This window comes from Chenopodium album, chromosome 9 (assembly GCF_948465745.1).
Source record: "Chenopodium album chromosome 9, dcCheAlbu1.1, whole genome shotgun sequence".
NCBI lineage: Eukaryota > Viridiplantae > Streptophyta > Magnoliopsida > Caryophyllales > Amaranthaceae > Chenopodium > Chenopodium album.
Window position 1 is genome coordinate 33,331,026 of NC_137842.1, and position 16,594 is coordinate 33,347,619.

At 35.3% G+C, this 16,594-nt stretch overlaps 1 long non-coding RNA gene across 1 annotated transcript; it reads right to left on the reverse strand.

The window, feature by feature from the left end:
• Nucleotides 1-13: 13 nt before the first annotated feature.
• Nucleotides 14-6,958, reverse strand: LOC145559716 (uncharacterized). Its single transcript, XR_014092895.1, has 3 exons — nucleotides 6,745-6,958; nucleotides 1,708-2,011; nucleotides 14-275 (listed from the first exon to the last, which is right to left on the reverse strand). It is a non-coding gene; the product is annotated as an uncharacterized LOC145559716 (long non-coding RNA).
• Nucleotides 6,959-16,594: the final 9,636 nt, after the last annotated feature.

The window sequence follows — 16,594 nt, forward strand, 5'->3', positions numbered from 1 at the left end:
TTTTCAAAGGTTTTTTCATAACTATGATTAGTTATGGGCTATAATTCAAAGATTACCTTAAACGCATCATTAGTATATGTTTCAATGAACTTGGTCCAATCAGCTTGTGTTATAAATGGATATATCGAATGTGGCTTCTTTATAATCACATTTGGATGTACTCCCTTGGTGTCGTACATCCAATCCTTTCTTAATCTGGCCTTGAAAGCTCTCCACCGGATTAAAGCTCTCCCTAATACATAATTTCTACGTTCTTCCGGCACTATAAATCCTCTCTGCACAATTCATTGACATGCATTAATATGTAATAGGTTTAAAACCATGTAACTCATAAGACAAGAATAATAACAAATGAGTAAAACAGAACATACGTACTACACCAGCAATCTTTATACAAAGATACAATTCATGATCACCTCCATTGAGTGTCAATTAAAAAAAAAAACAAAAAAAAAAAAAAAGCTATGTAATACTATGGGGTTACTTGTATATGTCTAATTTAGAGATCACATTCATCTCAGGTAAAGAATTTAGGCATATTTCCTAAAGTGACTTCTTCAGTGAAGGAGGTGGCTGGAAAGTCACTTGAGGAATTGATTGTGTTGAGAAATCTCAAGAATGAGAAAGAGCAGGCAATTACAAGTCTGAAATTTGAAGTGGAAGAACTAAAAGCTCAATGTGGCAACTTGCAGGATTCTTTATATGAGGATGAGTTGGAGAAAGAGAAATTAAGGAAGCAAGTGTTTATCTTGAGTATTGAGAAGAAGTTTCATGTGAATGGGCGAGCCATAGCTCAAGATAAACCGAGAGGTTCTTCCAAAAATACGAAATCAGAACGTAATCTTAAAGAGGTTGGTTCTAAAAAAGTAATCACTTTGAAGGAGAGAATAAAATTACTCGAGGTAAAGACCCTTCCTGTTTCCTGTATCTATTGTGTTTATCTTGATTGCAAACAATTACATAATTAAGCTAGTCAGCAGTTAGTTTTATTATGTTTTAGTATGGTTTTTCCTAATTAAGCTATGTACTCACATTTTTTAATGTTTTAGTATGTTTTCTCACAGGAATACTACATTAGGCATGTTGATGGCTCCCCTGTTAAATCAGAGGCAGAAAGGCAAAGAGTCATCCAATGTCTTGAAGCTGCTATTAAGAGAAGAGTTTCTGAGGTATACTAATGTTACAGTAACATACTAAATTGTATACTCTTATATATGTTTTAGTCCAACAAACTAATGAGTAATGACATTACTACAACAAATTTTCAGGGACTGAAGCTAGAGTTATGCACGATAGACAGGGCTGGACTGTTGTCTGATGTCACTCGAATTTTCCGAGAGAACAGCATAACAGTAACACAAGCAGAAGTCACAACAAGAGGAGGCCTTGTTACTTACTCCCCTAGGGTGATACACGATTGAGCATTCAAGATTTCTCGATATCATCCAAATCAAGCAAATAATTTGAGCTATAATACCCTTGGCATTTTACAGTCTTGAGAGCCCTTGTTGTTATACTAACTCTTTATAAAATCAGTATATGAATGCTTAGCCTCATCAGAATTACTGCAGTCTCGCTTAGTAGTATAGCTAATTTATTTCAAGAACTGTATGACCATCGAAAACAAAAAAAAGACATCCTCCAGCAAAAAAAAAAAAATGACCAAACCAATATTTAGATTTCAAACCAAAAAATTAAATAGCTTACCGTAATGAATTTAAAGAGGTCATCAATAACTTCTTTCGGAACTTCCTCCCAGTCGCGATAATTGATATTCACTCTTTCACGAACAACTACACCAATGTATGATGAAAAAATATCTCTATTTTCCCCAATTGGCACTTTATTGTGATTCCATTCCAACGGGATTTTGACACCACTCAGAATTGCTTTTCCAACTACTGCAGCTACTGTACGACCCCTTCGATTCTCACACTCAGCAGATTCTTCAGCCTCGCCAGTTTCAGAGGCCTCATTAGCACTTGCTTGCTTTCTCTTTTTTGACATCAACCTGCAAACATACAAATATATTAGAAATCATCTCTAAGAAGTGTCATTAAAATCAAATAAAATAAAGCATTTGTCTAAAAACTCTATATCAAGAACAGATTATGAATTTCAATACAAGAACCATAAGAATCAGATTTTTTTAGTAGCATAATAACCTGTACGACGCTGCTTTTTAGGTCGATTATTAGCATTACTATTTTCATTGTCATGCCAAATCCCTTCTTCATGATCACTACGTATATATGTTGTTGTATCATCAAGACTATCATCCACATTTTGTGCCTCACTAGGGGTAGACCTCTCCTCATAAGAAATATTGTCATAATTGTCATCAATGGCATATCGAGGTTTCGATGTGACAACAACTGATTTTCTTTTATCACACAGGTCAATAACATAAAACACTTGTTTAGCTTGACTAGCCAAAGTGTATGGATCTTCTGTATGACCTATCTTATTGAGATTCATAGTAGTATGCCCTAAACCATCGCATACAACATTGTTATTATTGTCAGCCCATTTGCAACCAAAAATAGGTATCGAAAAACCCATATAATGCAACTCACATATCTCTTCAATTACCCCATAGTATTGCATTTTGCTATAAACAGGTCGATTATCTTTAGAACTAGACAAATGCATCGCTTCCGCTTCAACACATACCTCGCTGTTTTGCATAGTGCTTTTATCATCTTGCTCCCTAGTATAAAAAGTGTATCCATTAATGGCATAACCAGAGAAAAATGAGGCAGAGAAATCAGGACCATTAGCTAAACTTCTAAGTCGGTCAGAAACAGTTTGTGGGGAATTTTTGATCTCTTTCATTACTTGATCCTTGAGCCAAAGATGAAATGTTTTACTTTGTTCAATAGCTAAAGCTTTGGAGCTAGCCTTTCGATTATGCATTTTCAAAAAATTCATATGTCTATTAATATACGGTGCAATTTCATCTTCATTGAAAAGAATATATGTGTGGGCCATGTGCCACTTTTCAGAAGACAAGTCAAGTTCTCTACGACCAATGGTTCCCTTACCCTCAAGTGTGTCACTGTGTCGAGAAGTAGAAATCCCTACTGTCCTCATATCTCCTAAACTTTCAAGGCAATATTCCATAGCTAACTCATAAAGCATTCTCTCAGCGATACAAGCCTCAAGCCGATAAGCATTCTTAACATACCCCTTATAAGTTTTCATTTGTCTTTCAAAGGCCCATTGAGCTCTATTGTGCACGGGACCACAAAATCTAATCTCCCTTACCAAATGAACTGGCAAATGTATCATTACATCAAAAAAGCCGGGGAAAGTACATCTCCAATTGACACAAAATAACAACAATTTCAGTTTCTAAGGAATCCAAATCTTTTGGATTGATGAATTTACTGTATATTGCCTTAAAGAAAAGACATAACCTGATAATGGCATATCGTACATTTTTTGGCAAAATTGAACGAATAGCAATAGGTAAGAGATCTTGCATAAGAACATGGCAGTCATGAGACTTCAAGCCCACGAGTTTCAAATTCTCTATTGAAACAAGAGAAGAAATGTTTGAAGAATAACCCTCAGGCACTTTAACTCCGGCTAAGGATGCACAAAGCTCAACTTTCTCCTTCTTAGACAGTGTATAAGCAGCAGGTGGCAAATAGTCCCGTTTTTCAGTCTCAACGGCATGGAGCTCATTTCTCATATTCATTTCCTTCAAGTCAAGTCGAGCATTAACACCGTCTTTTGTCTTCCCTGAAATATTCAATAGTGTGCCAATCAAACTATCAAACACATTCTTTTCGATATGCATAATATCTAGAGAATGTCGGACAAAGAGAAATCTCCAATAAGGAAGACGCCAAAAATCACAACACTTCTTGTACCCTTTCTTAGGAATGGCATCTTTATTTTTCTTTAACTTGCAAAAGTAAGTTGAATGTCTTTCATCTTTTCAAATACTTCTTGGCTAGTAAAGACTTTTGGGCGACTTTCAAAATTTTGTTCCCCATTAAAAGCTTTCTTCATTCGACGATAATTATGATCCAAAGGAAGAAATGGACGATGATCATAGTAGACTGTCTTTCTAGATGCTGATAACCATTTGCCTTTCCAACCATCTTCACATATAGGATAACCACCTTCCCCTTTTACAGAATAGCCAGAAAGATTACCATATGCTGGATAATCTTGTATGGTGCAAAATAACATTGCTCTTAAATTGAACATTTCATTCCGATTAGCATCAAACACTTCTACACCTTCTTCCCACAATAACTTTAAGTCATCAATGAGAGGTGCCAAATACACATCGATGTGATTTCCTGGTTGTTTAGGTCCAGAAATAAGCATTGACAACATAATGTACTTTCTTTTCATGCATAACGAAGGAGGTAAGTTATAAGCCACTAGCATGGCCGGCCATGTACTATGGATGCTACTAAGGGAACTATATGGATTCATACCATCAGTAGACAACCCAAGGCGTAGGTTTCGTTCTTCACTACCAAAATCAGGGAATTGCCCATCAATAAATCTCCATTGCGGTGAGTCAGCCGGGTGTCTAAGTAACCCATCCTTTTCCGACCAAATTTATGCCATGTCAACTTCTCTGCATCTACCGGGTCTGAATACATCTGTTTAAACCTAGGAATAATTGGAAAATACCACAAAACCTTAGCTGGAACTCCTTCCTTTTTCTTGTACCTTGAGAGATTACACTCTGGGCAACTCTTTGCTGATTCATTTTCATTTCGATAAAGTATGCAATCGTTAGGACACGCATGAATTTTTTCATAACGCAAACCCATTGTGCATAATATTTTTTTTGCCCTGTATGTATTCTTTGGCAAAACATTATCAGATGGAAGGACATCTATCAAGAACTCAAGTAATGCTGTAAAACTCTTATCTGTCCAACTATGACCCACCTTCAAATTGTATAACTTAAGTGAAGCTGATAGCTTTGTGTACTTACACCCTTTATATAAAGGCTTCTCAGAATCACTCAACAATTCTTCCATCGCATTGGGATCATCATCTACTCTGTGTACGAATTGACTCGTCATGTCCTCTAATTCGTTACCCTCATCGGTATTATGGCCTTGAGCATCCTTGCTTGTCATTTCTTCCCTTTTTTCACCATGACGATGCCAACAAGTATATGTTCTATCAAATTGCCTTTTACTCAAATGATTAAGTATCACATCAGCTTTGTGATACATAAGATTATGGCAGATATAACAAGGACATGGCAATTTATCACGCCCTTTACTATTATTTTCCAAAGCGAATTTAATAAATTCCATAACTCCGGCTTCATATTCTGGATCCCCTAATTTTTTTGTGGTTATCCAAGTTCGGTCCATATCTACAAACTAGGAAGTTAAAAATAAAAATAAACACACTCAAATCACAAACATATCTACACTTTCTATATACTTATGGATATAATTTTAACATACACTACCATAGTTAATGCCTACAACAATGTAAATAAAAACAAGCTAATAAACTTAGCTTTACATGTAAATAACAATTTATTTAAGCTCTTTAATTACTAAAGTATAAGAATCTATTTTATTAGTGCAAATGAATGATACAATATTATAATGTGTTTTCATATAATGTAATTATTGGACCACCTCATAACCTGTTTTTTCATTAGTTTCTTTAATTAGAAATAAGCTTTGTTATGCGAACTTTTTTTTTTTTAATACCAAGGAACTTAATTAATTAATGAGAATAATAGTCAATACAACCCAGCACATGAAAATCCCAGATTAACCCTGCTAATTCGTAAACTGAAGAAACTAAACAGAGCAAATTAAGGCAGAAAATTAGAATTGTTAACAAAGCAACAACATAATACTTAGCAATAAACTGGTGGTACATCACATCAGCAGCTTCCAAAGAGCTCCTGTTATGCGAGCTTATCAAGTCAATTATGCCCAACATTGTTCAATAGTGAAAGAAGGCCCCACCTTTACCATTATTTAATATACATGCAACATCCCCATAAAAAGCCACAAATTTGAGATATTATTATTATTATTACTACTAGTATTATAAATAATTCAGTACCACAATTATGACTCCTATCTCTTCTCTCTTCTCTCTTCACAATCAGAGACACAATTTCCACAAAACTACTGCACACCCTTTACCATTTTCTTACTAGTAGAATATTTAGCCCCCCTTCTTTGTTTTGCTTTCTACTTACCATTTTCTGTTCCATTGGGCATCAAACTCTATATCTAATTTTGTCTGATCTTAAAAACCAAAACATTTTGTTTTTAAACAAACCTCATTCACAAAATGGGCTCAGCCATATCCTCATCAATTTTACCAACAACATATATTACCTCACTAAACCAAAACCAAAAATTGTATGTTTATCTCACTGTTTTAAGTCCTATCTTTTTGTTCTTTTTTTTTTAAAAAAAAAATCTGATTAGGGTTCTAAATTGAAATTAGGTGAGATTAATTTGGCTAAAATAATTTTGATTACAATTGAAATAACAGTAAATTCGACAAATATAAGGGTAATTTGATTGAACTTAATGCAATAATTTGGCTTAAAAATTTACATGCAAACAATCGATGAATTAGTCCTAAAATCCGAATTCTACGAATTTACTTCTGTTTCCTTCATAATTTGTATGATTCATGCAATCAGATTGACAATTATCATAATCCAATTACTCTACCACAACAAAAATTCGAACAAAAAAAAAAAAAAATCAAGCCTACCTCAATTTACAGCAGGTGGCTCAGCAGACAAGTGTGGTACGCCGGTACTGCAGATAGACGTGGAGCGGCGGTGGAGACGCGGTGGAGCGGCGGTGGAGTAAGCGGTTGATGATGATTTTTCTGTGGATGTTTGATGGAGGTTTAACTTTTTTATTCCTGATGGTGAATTGAATGAGAAAGATAGGTTTCACTTTTTGATGAAAGTGAAATTGATGCGCGGGATTCAATTTTACTTTTACTCTTTTAGCCGCCTTCGTTTGGGTAAATTATTACTCCGTATGTACGTCGTATATAATTTCCTCCTAATTTAAAAAAGTTAATTAATATAATATAAAACGGTTGTCAAGATGACCGTTCTATATTATCTATAATAAATAATTATTTTTTTTAATTATTTGAGTAAATTGAAATACAGAACGGTTAACTAGCTAACCGTTCTATATGTATTAACATACAGAACGCCTCTTATATTAAAACGATCTATATTCTTCTGGAGAACGCCTACCTTTGATAACCGTTCTATATTTTGCGATCTCTAATCTAGTTTTTGGTGTAGTGAGTATCTATATATAATTCAGGTTCTCTTCCTTTAAAACCTAAAAATGTTATTTTCATACCGAAATATTGTCATACAAATCATCAATGAGTGCTTTTGGCAGGTTTAACCACTTTCTATAGGTGATGCTCACTTTTTCACGGACAACTACACCAATGTAGGTGGAGAAATGACCTCTATGAACACCTATAGGGATTCTCCTGGTTGTATGCCACTGTAAAGGGATTTTTGTGCCAGTCTAAATAGCTCTCCTAATTATTCGGAGCACAGTACGACCTCTTTCTTCCTCGCATTCAGAATTGTCTGTTGCGTGCACTTGCGATTTCTTTCGAGCCATTCTGCTACTATACAGAAGGTCAAAATGTAGAGAGACATGAGTGGTTAAATTAATAACAAAAAAAATGCCAAAAACTAAACAGAATATGCTATAATGACTAAGATGGAGAAATTTAGATTAGCAATGAAGAAATGAAAATGATTTACACAAGCACACATTTATAATTGAAGTTGAAAAAAATAAAGTAACAACCACAAAGAATTAAGGCAATGAATAGTCACACACCTTTAAAGATTTTTTAGCACGCTTTCTCTTAGTTCCCTTCTTTTTCAATCTACACGCCTTCATTTTGGTCATCTCTCACATATATTGAAACATCATCGGCTACATCATCCTTAATATGTACCTTACGCGTAACCTAAGCATTGTCTAACACACTATCATCACCATAATCATCATCAATATGTCGAGGCTTCGGGGTTATAACTGTTGACATTTTCTTTTGCTTGACTTGCTAAGATGAAACGATCTTATTTATGCCCAAATTTGTTGAGATCAACCAATGTAAGCCCAAAATTACTATGTTCGACCCCATTGTTATTATCAACCCATTGGCATTTAAAAACAGGTACTGAAAAAGTAGAGTAATGTAACTCACAAATCTCTTCAATAACCCCATAGTACCTCATCAAACCACTCACGGGATTTTTGTCTTTAGCACTGGAAAAATGCAAGGCTTCGGCCTCTAAAGTAACACCACTATTCTGCATAGTACTTTGTTGATCTTGGAACCTTGTGTAAAATTTGCAACCATTTATAACATATCCAGAATAGTAAGTAGCATTGAAATTAGGCCCGAATGCCAAACTCTTCAATCGATCAGAAATTAAAGTAGAATAATTCATTACTTGAGCTTTGAACCAACTGTGAATGATATACTATGTCTGGCAGCTAATGATTTCTCATTTGCCTTTCTGGTTTCACTTCCTCAAGTAACTCATGTGTTGCTCCATGTATATGGCATAACTTCATCCTCTTTATGAAGAATATATGAATGCGCTTTATGCCAATCATCATAAGACAAGTCACATTGTTTTCGACCTATGGTCCCCTCACCATCCATTCTTCCACTATGACGAGATATAGGAAGCCCTATCTGCTTTGAATTCAAGAAAAGTCACCGGTATAAGCAAGAACTTCTTCATAAAACAGTCGTTCATCTATACAACCTTCCTGATGAAAAGCATTCATCACATATCCCTTATAGGTTTTCATTTCCCTCTCAAAACACCACTGATTTCTCATGTGAAACGGACCAAAATATCTTATCTCTCTAACTAAGTGGACTGGTAAATGAACCATAATATCAAAAAATGATGGAGGGAAGTACATCTCTAATTGACATAAAACTACAACAATTTCATTCTCCAAAGTAGTCAACTCTTTAGGATCAATGACTTTGCTATAAATTGCATGAAAAAATCCACATAGTCTGATAATAGCAAAACGAACATCTTTAGGCAAAAATTGAGTGAATTGCCACAGGTAATAACTGTTGCATCAAAACATGGCAAACATGTGACTTAAGGCCTACAAGTTTTAAGGTTTCCATAATCACAAGGCTACGAATATTAGAAGAATAACCCTCTAGCACTTTCACTCCTGCCAAGCTTTCACAAAATTTGATTTTCTCTTTTCTTGACAAAGTGTAAGCAGCGGGAGGCAAGTATGTTCGACCTGTATCATTATCAATAGCATGGAGTTCACCTCTAATCCCCATATATATCCTTCAAGTCATCCCTGGCTTTTTTTCCATCTTTAGTCTTACCATTGATATTCAATAAGGTACCAATCAAACTATCACACACATTCTTCTCAATATGCATAACATCAAGTGAATGTCTCACAAAAAGATGTTTCCATTAAGGAAGCCACCAAAGATATGAACACTTTTTGAACCCCTTCGTAGAAAGGGTCGATTTATGCTTCTTGCTAAATGTGATTTCAATATTTTTCACCTTATCGAACACCTCTTCACCTAAGATGACTTTTGGTTGCCCTTTAAACTCTTGCTTCCCATTTAACACATTCTTTCTCCTGCGATATGGATGATTAGGCGGCAAAAATTGACGATGAACCGGATAAACATGCTTTCTAGATGCTTTTAACCACGTTCCCTTGCAATCCTCCATACCGATGGGACAAGTTGTTTCCCCCTTTACAGTGTACCCCGAAAGGTTACCATAATTCGGAAAATCTTGAATAGTGCAAAAGAGCATTACTTTAAAATTAAACTTCTCATTGCAATGTGCATCAAACACTTCAACACCTTCTTCCTAAAGCATAATCAAATCATCAATAAGTGATGTTAAATACACATTGATGTAATTGCCTGGTTGCTTTGGACCTTGAATTAACAACGACAAAAACTTATACCTTCTCTTTATGCACAATGAAGGAGGTAAGTTGTAGGTCACAGCATAACTGGCCATGTGCTATATGTGCTTGTAGACACCCATTTCTGTCTCCCTAAAACCAAACCCAGTGATGAATACCTTTCGCGTCGAATCATCATCGAATGAAGTGAAAGTGTGAAAAGTCTAGTGTTGCGGATAGTTTTTATTAAAAAAATCTTTCTTTCTATTTTCGAAAACCTGCTCTATTTTATGAAAATAGCCAGTCCTGTTTAGTTTGGTCCATGACAAGGGTCCAATAACGGTGTAGTTGGATGGGGCTCGAAAAGAGCTTTCCAACAATATATTATAAGCCCAATTTCGATGAATAATGAGGAAGTTATGGCCAAAATACTAAACTGGGCCCGATTTGGTTTTAATATGTGGCCTAATGATCTAGAGGAGGGCCTATCATTAATTATCATTCCTAAAGCTATTAGGATTAATTATAGTCTTCTAGAACTATCTAGAAGGTTCTCTTAAATCCTAAAGGAATTAGGATTGATATTTATGTTTTAGAGTTTTACTTGGAATAGAATATGTGTTTTTACGAAAATACAATTTTACCCCTAAACGTGGATTTTACAACTTAATCATATTGAGAAGTGGATTTCGTGTGGAAAATGTGTTGAAATCTCTTGCATCGCCTGACGACAGGTTTGTTGCCTGGCGCTGCAGTGCAGCGCCTGGCGCCAAGTTCGTCGCCTAGCAGCAAGCTTTGTTGTTGGCGACAGGATGCTGTTTTATTCTTTTTCGAACTCTAACTCTTTTTTCTATCAATTTCGGACTATTTTCTTATAAATGGCGACAAGATGCTGTGTTTTTATAACAATAATTCTCTAATTCTTCTCTCTCTCTCTAAGCTAAAGCTTATTCTCTCTCTCTCTAAGCTAAAGCTTATTCTCTCTCTCTCTAGTCTAGCCTTTTACAAACACAATTCCGCACTCATTAGCACTAGACACACCTAGCCAAATTCGAAGTTGCATTCGCCCTAGACGTGAAAGGTTGATACCTTCTAAGGGTTTGGTCCCAAATCCAGTCTAAACTTTTTAACTCTTTATTTCAATTATTTAATTTAATTGTTTTATTAATATTTTCCTTGAAGTTACTAATGTGTGTATTTTGTTATTAGAAAGAGGTACGAGGCATCGAAGTAAGTAATTTAATTGTTTCATTGATCTTTTGATATAGAAATCATGTTAGATTATTATTTTGATTCCTAGTATCATGTTAGGATATTTTATTGCTTCCTATTATCATGTTTAGGGTTAATTATTATTTCTAATATCAATTACGATTTCTATGATGCTTCCTATTTTCTTTCCTTATATCATGTTAGGACCTTGTTAGGGCTAAAGCTTTAATGTTTGATGTTTAGGGACATGCTAGGATTTGTTATTATTCTTGTTAGTATCATGCCTAGGATCTTGCTATTAATATTATGCTTTAAAATGATTATTTTGATTATGATGATTATTATTATGTTGCTTGATATTTATTGTTATTTCTTAATCACGTCTTTTATGCATGTTTAAAGGGAATCTGTACTTGTAATCACGCTTAATAGGATATTTAATAATCTTGTTTAGGGTTAATTTGATTATAATTCAAGTGATCGCCAATAATAGATTTATTTGTGCATTAATATTCAACCAATATAGATAAACAGGTTTAGGGTTAACCTATTGATTGCATGTTAGTTAGAAAGCGCACATGAGTACGAGTAGAATAAAGTATAGGCCTATTTTATAGGGCGAGTTCTTTCTCTTTTAGATTGGATTCGTACTCTCATCCTGAACTTCCAGTCATGGTTCCAGACCTATTGGAGTTAATGATCTCCTGGATCGTTAAGGGGTGTAACCTTCACCCTGTGAACGGTTTACAAGTTCCTAATGGGGCTGGTTAGGGTTTTTTGTATAGTCCCGTTGGCAGTGGTTGGCAGGAGATAGAATGTGTGAGTAGACGAATTAGAAGGCTATACCAATGTTGTGCGACCACGACAGCGGTAATGGAGCATTGAATTCATCAATGCCTAAAACAATCAATCGATGTAGGCTAGCACTGCAATAGTAGGAAACTGTAGGTGGTGTTTTTCGGCTAGCCGTGCGACTCTAGGTAGTGGAAAGATTGCGAGGGTGGTAGCTTAGGTGTGTGTTTTTAAGGGTTCGTAGGTGCGTGTTTTTAAGAGTGTAAAAACCCAGAAAAATGAAGAAAATGGGTTTTGAACTTTAAGAATGAGTTTCAAAAAAATGAAAATGGAAAATTGAAGGTGAAAATGGAGGAAGATGAAGGTGAAAATGGCACAGAAGCGGAATGAAGGTGAAAATGGCGGAGAGGACGAATAAATGAAGGTGCTGGAATGAAAATTTTGGCGGTTTGCTCGTGTTATGTGTAAAAATGAAAATTGAAAGGATTGGGAAAAACTACCGATTTTTTGTGAAAAACTACCTTTTATATACAACTTTTTGTGAAAAACTACCTTTTAAAAAAATTGTTGTAATTGACTACCTCTTTTTAAAAATATGTTGTAAGGGACTACCACTTGCCGGAATCTGACCATTGACTTACTTTCCCGGCGTTGACCACCCCACGTGGCGGCCTTTTCCCTTTTTTCAACCACCCCCACCCCCTTCTCCTCCTCCCTTTTCTAGTTTTTCACCACCCCCTACCCCCTCGCCGTCACCTCCCCCTCCCTTGTCCAGTTTCTAACTGTTGCACTGGTTGCCCCTCTACCTCCCTTTTCCAATCCCGACCATCCCCCACCCCTTCTTGCAGCCCTCAAACAAAATTATCAATTTCCGGCCACTCCTTTCCCTACCCTCACTTCCATTATTTCCGGCACGACAACCCTTTCCCTGCTAACCTCCCTTTACTGCTTATCATTTCCCCCGAATTGAAACACATCCCCTTCCCCTTGATTCTTGATTTCCGGCCACCCCTCAAATAAATTATCAATTTCCGGTCAAATTTCATCCCACCTACGCATTTCTCACCTTCGAAATCCCGCCCACCCTCCTTCGACCCCCTTGAAAAAAACCAGAACCCTTCCCTTCCTTTCCTTAATTGTTTGGTATTTACAATAATTAGTTTTTTAATTTAATTGTTGCGTTATTGTTGTTAGTGTACCGTGGTTGGGATGGTGGTAAGTATGGTTGTTATTTGCAGCTTGGTGGGTGTGGTGGTGTAATTATTGGTGGCGTCAAGAGGTAAAGATGGAGAGTGGTGGTGCATTGATGGCAGGGGAACAGAGTTAATGGTGTTGCTGTTTGAAGGTCGCGGAATTGGGGAGCGATTGAGGGTTTGTGTTGGATTTGCCGGGGTGGAGGCAGTTTCAAGTGGGGTTGGGTTGGTTTTGGGATGCGTGGGGGCGGTTGTAAGGGTGTTTTGAGGTGGGTTGAGGTGTTGTGGTGGTGGGGCGGTGGTCAAGATGGCGGCATTGCTGGTGGTGCATGCATAGAAAAAAAAGAAAAAAAATAAAGGTCATGTGACCGGCACATGGGTGGTCAACGCCGGAAAAGTGAGTCAACGGCCAGATTCCGGCAAGTGGTAGTCATTTACAACATTTTTCAAAAAAGAGGTAGTCATTTACAACAATTTTTTTAAAAGGTAGTTTTTCACAAAAAGTTGTATATAAAAGGAAGTTTTTCACAAAAAATCCTTGGGAAAATTAATTGAAAAGGAAAAAAAAAACAAAAGGAAAAGTAGAGGAGAGACAGACCGCTTATGTAGAAAAATGGTCTTTACTATTTTGAATTAAAATTTATAAAAAATACGAGAGACTTATTATCTCAAATAAATGGCTCTCAAATGTTTTTAGAGACCACATATTTAGGATATTGGGTCTCTTGAAACTAAGAGACTACCTATTTAATTAAATGGACTCTTACTTGAGGTCTCTTTGGCCAATTTTGTAGTAATGACTGTGCACTCACAACTACCACTTGAATTTTTAGTAACTTTCAAACTCCTAAACACATACAAATTTTAGAGAATTCAAACTCCTAACTCAAATGTGAATTGTCAAGAGTTCACAATCACTCCAAAACCAGTTAGAACACAAAGACTCACTCTAATATATAAATGGAAAGCTACACATGAAACCCAAAAGCAAAATGATAAAGCTTAAATCTTTTGGCAAACTTACTCTTAAGTATTAAGTGGTTTTCACGCTTAAACTCTCACCTTGCTTCGTTGTATTACTTTTATATTTATAGAAGTTCCTCAATTAACAAAGTAAGGTTTTTAGAAAATGATAAGTTAAACAGAAATTCATTCTTATCATTTAGAACCGAAAATGAATTAATCCCGATTTTAAGAAAACCTTTTTTCTGTAAAATTCCATTTATTATAAGATAAAGTTTTATGAAAAGGATAAAACCAATTAAATCAAATTTTATAAGATAAAATCAAATACTTTTTCATAAATCTAAGTTTATCTTTTAATTACTTATTTTGCCAAGCTTTATCCGATTTTTAATAAGTTCCATGCATAACAACCAGATATATATTTACATCAACCTAGAAAAACAAACCTATCTTCAATACAACCTAAGTTATGAAGTCTATCTTAATCTGTTGATATCTCGAGCTCTGCTCTGATCCTTGGTCGTTGAGGTCTTGCCCCAATATTACATCGAAACCAGGTCATTATAATCCGTTGTTATGTTCCTGTCAAGGAACACCTTGAAGTTCTATTTCTAGAACTCTTCTTCTGACTTTACTAGGTATCCTGGATAATCTAAAGTTCCTTTGTTTCAGTTCCTACTTTAACACCAAAAATTTACTTGACCTGCAAACATTACAACACTAGAAAATCCTTATTAGATGGAAGTTTTCTCAATCATAACCATCATCAAAACTCATAAGGGTCAACAAAATGAGTGGATACCATTACCCATAGGTAATCGTAATGTTTACATAAATCTTCCAACCAAACACTTGATACCGGTAATGATTTAATTAAATTTGTTTCCGGTCCAAAAGAAAAGGGAGTAAATAAAATATATCTAACAGTTGCTGATCTTAATCCAAAAACTATATAAAAAGCCTTTAAATTGCCATGTTTACTGGAGGAATTCTTTTTCCCCTTAGTTGAGTCCTTAAGGACCCAACTTAGTAGAGGATAGGAAATCCTCTACTGGCCCATTTATTTGTTTTTTTGTTATTCATCCTATCGTTCATCATTCTAGTAGTTCATTACTTCATATTCAATGGTCAGTCTTGTCACCTTATGTCCTTGGTCCTTACTACATCTATATTATAAAATAAAAAGGTTCTGCATTGTGTAGGAATAACATGTGTGATGTGTGTGTTTGTAAATATTATAATAAAATAAAACTGTCTTAGAAAATGACGTAATTGACCAAAACAAATTCTTGATGAAGGGTTTGTTCTCTTCATATTATTTTCATTTTAGTGAAATTCAATAATTCTAGTTAAATTAAGTTAAGTTCTTAATTTCCTTCTCTCATGTTGACCCTTATGAGTTTTGATGATGATGGTTGTGATTGAGCAAACTTCCATCTAATAAGGATTTTCTACTATTGTGATGTTTTGAGGTTTAGTAGACTCTAGGAGTTGAAGTAGGAGCTGAAGCAGAGGAACTTTAGAAGATCTAGGATAATTAGGAAAGACAGAAGAAGAGTTTCAGAAATGGAAATTAAGGAGTTTCCTAACAAGAACTTCGCAACGGTTTGTAACGACCTGGTTCCGGTGTAATTCTGGGGCAAACCTCAACAACCAAGGATCGGAGCAGAGCTCGAGATATCATCCGAAAAAAATGGGTTGTATTAAAGATAAGTTTGTTTTTTCTAGGATGATGTAATATATGTGGTTGTTATACATGGAACTTATTAGAAAATAGATAAAGCTTGGCAAACTAAGTAATTCATAAAAGATAAGCTTAGGTTTATGAAAAAGTATTTTGTTTGATTTTATCTTTTAAAATCTAATTTACTTGGGTTTATCTTTTTCATAAAACTTTATCTTTTAAATAAAACAAATTTGATTGGATAAAGGTTTTCTTAAAAACGAAATCAAATCTGTTTTAATTTCGGTTTTGAAAAGATAAGATTGAATTTATGTTTGAACTTATCATTTCTCTAAACCCTACTTTATGAGCTGAGGAACTTCTATAAATATAGAAGTAATGCAGCGAAGTAAAATGAGAGGTTTAAGCTTGAAAACCACTTAGTGCTTAAGAGTAAGTTTGCCAAAGGTTTAAGCTTTATCATTTTGATTTCGGGTTTCATATGTAGCTTTCCATTCATATATTAGAGTGAGTATTTGTGTTGTAATTGGTTTTTGTGGAGTTCGTAAATTGTTGATAATTCACATTTGATTGGAGGAGTGTCTCTTCTCTAAAATTCAAGTGATAATAGTGAGAGCATTGAGAGTAAGCTTTAGTGAGGAAGCAGAGTGTAGGCACTTGAGTAGTACTGAGGGAACCTGAGTGGGTCTCAGGTCGGGTAGGATAGGTTCCTATCAGGTAGCAAGAGTCTTTAGTAAAACTTGTGAGAAAGGTCTGTAATAATAGGTTGTACTAGGAGAGTTGCCTATTATAGT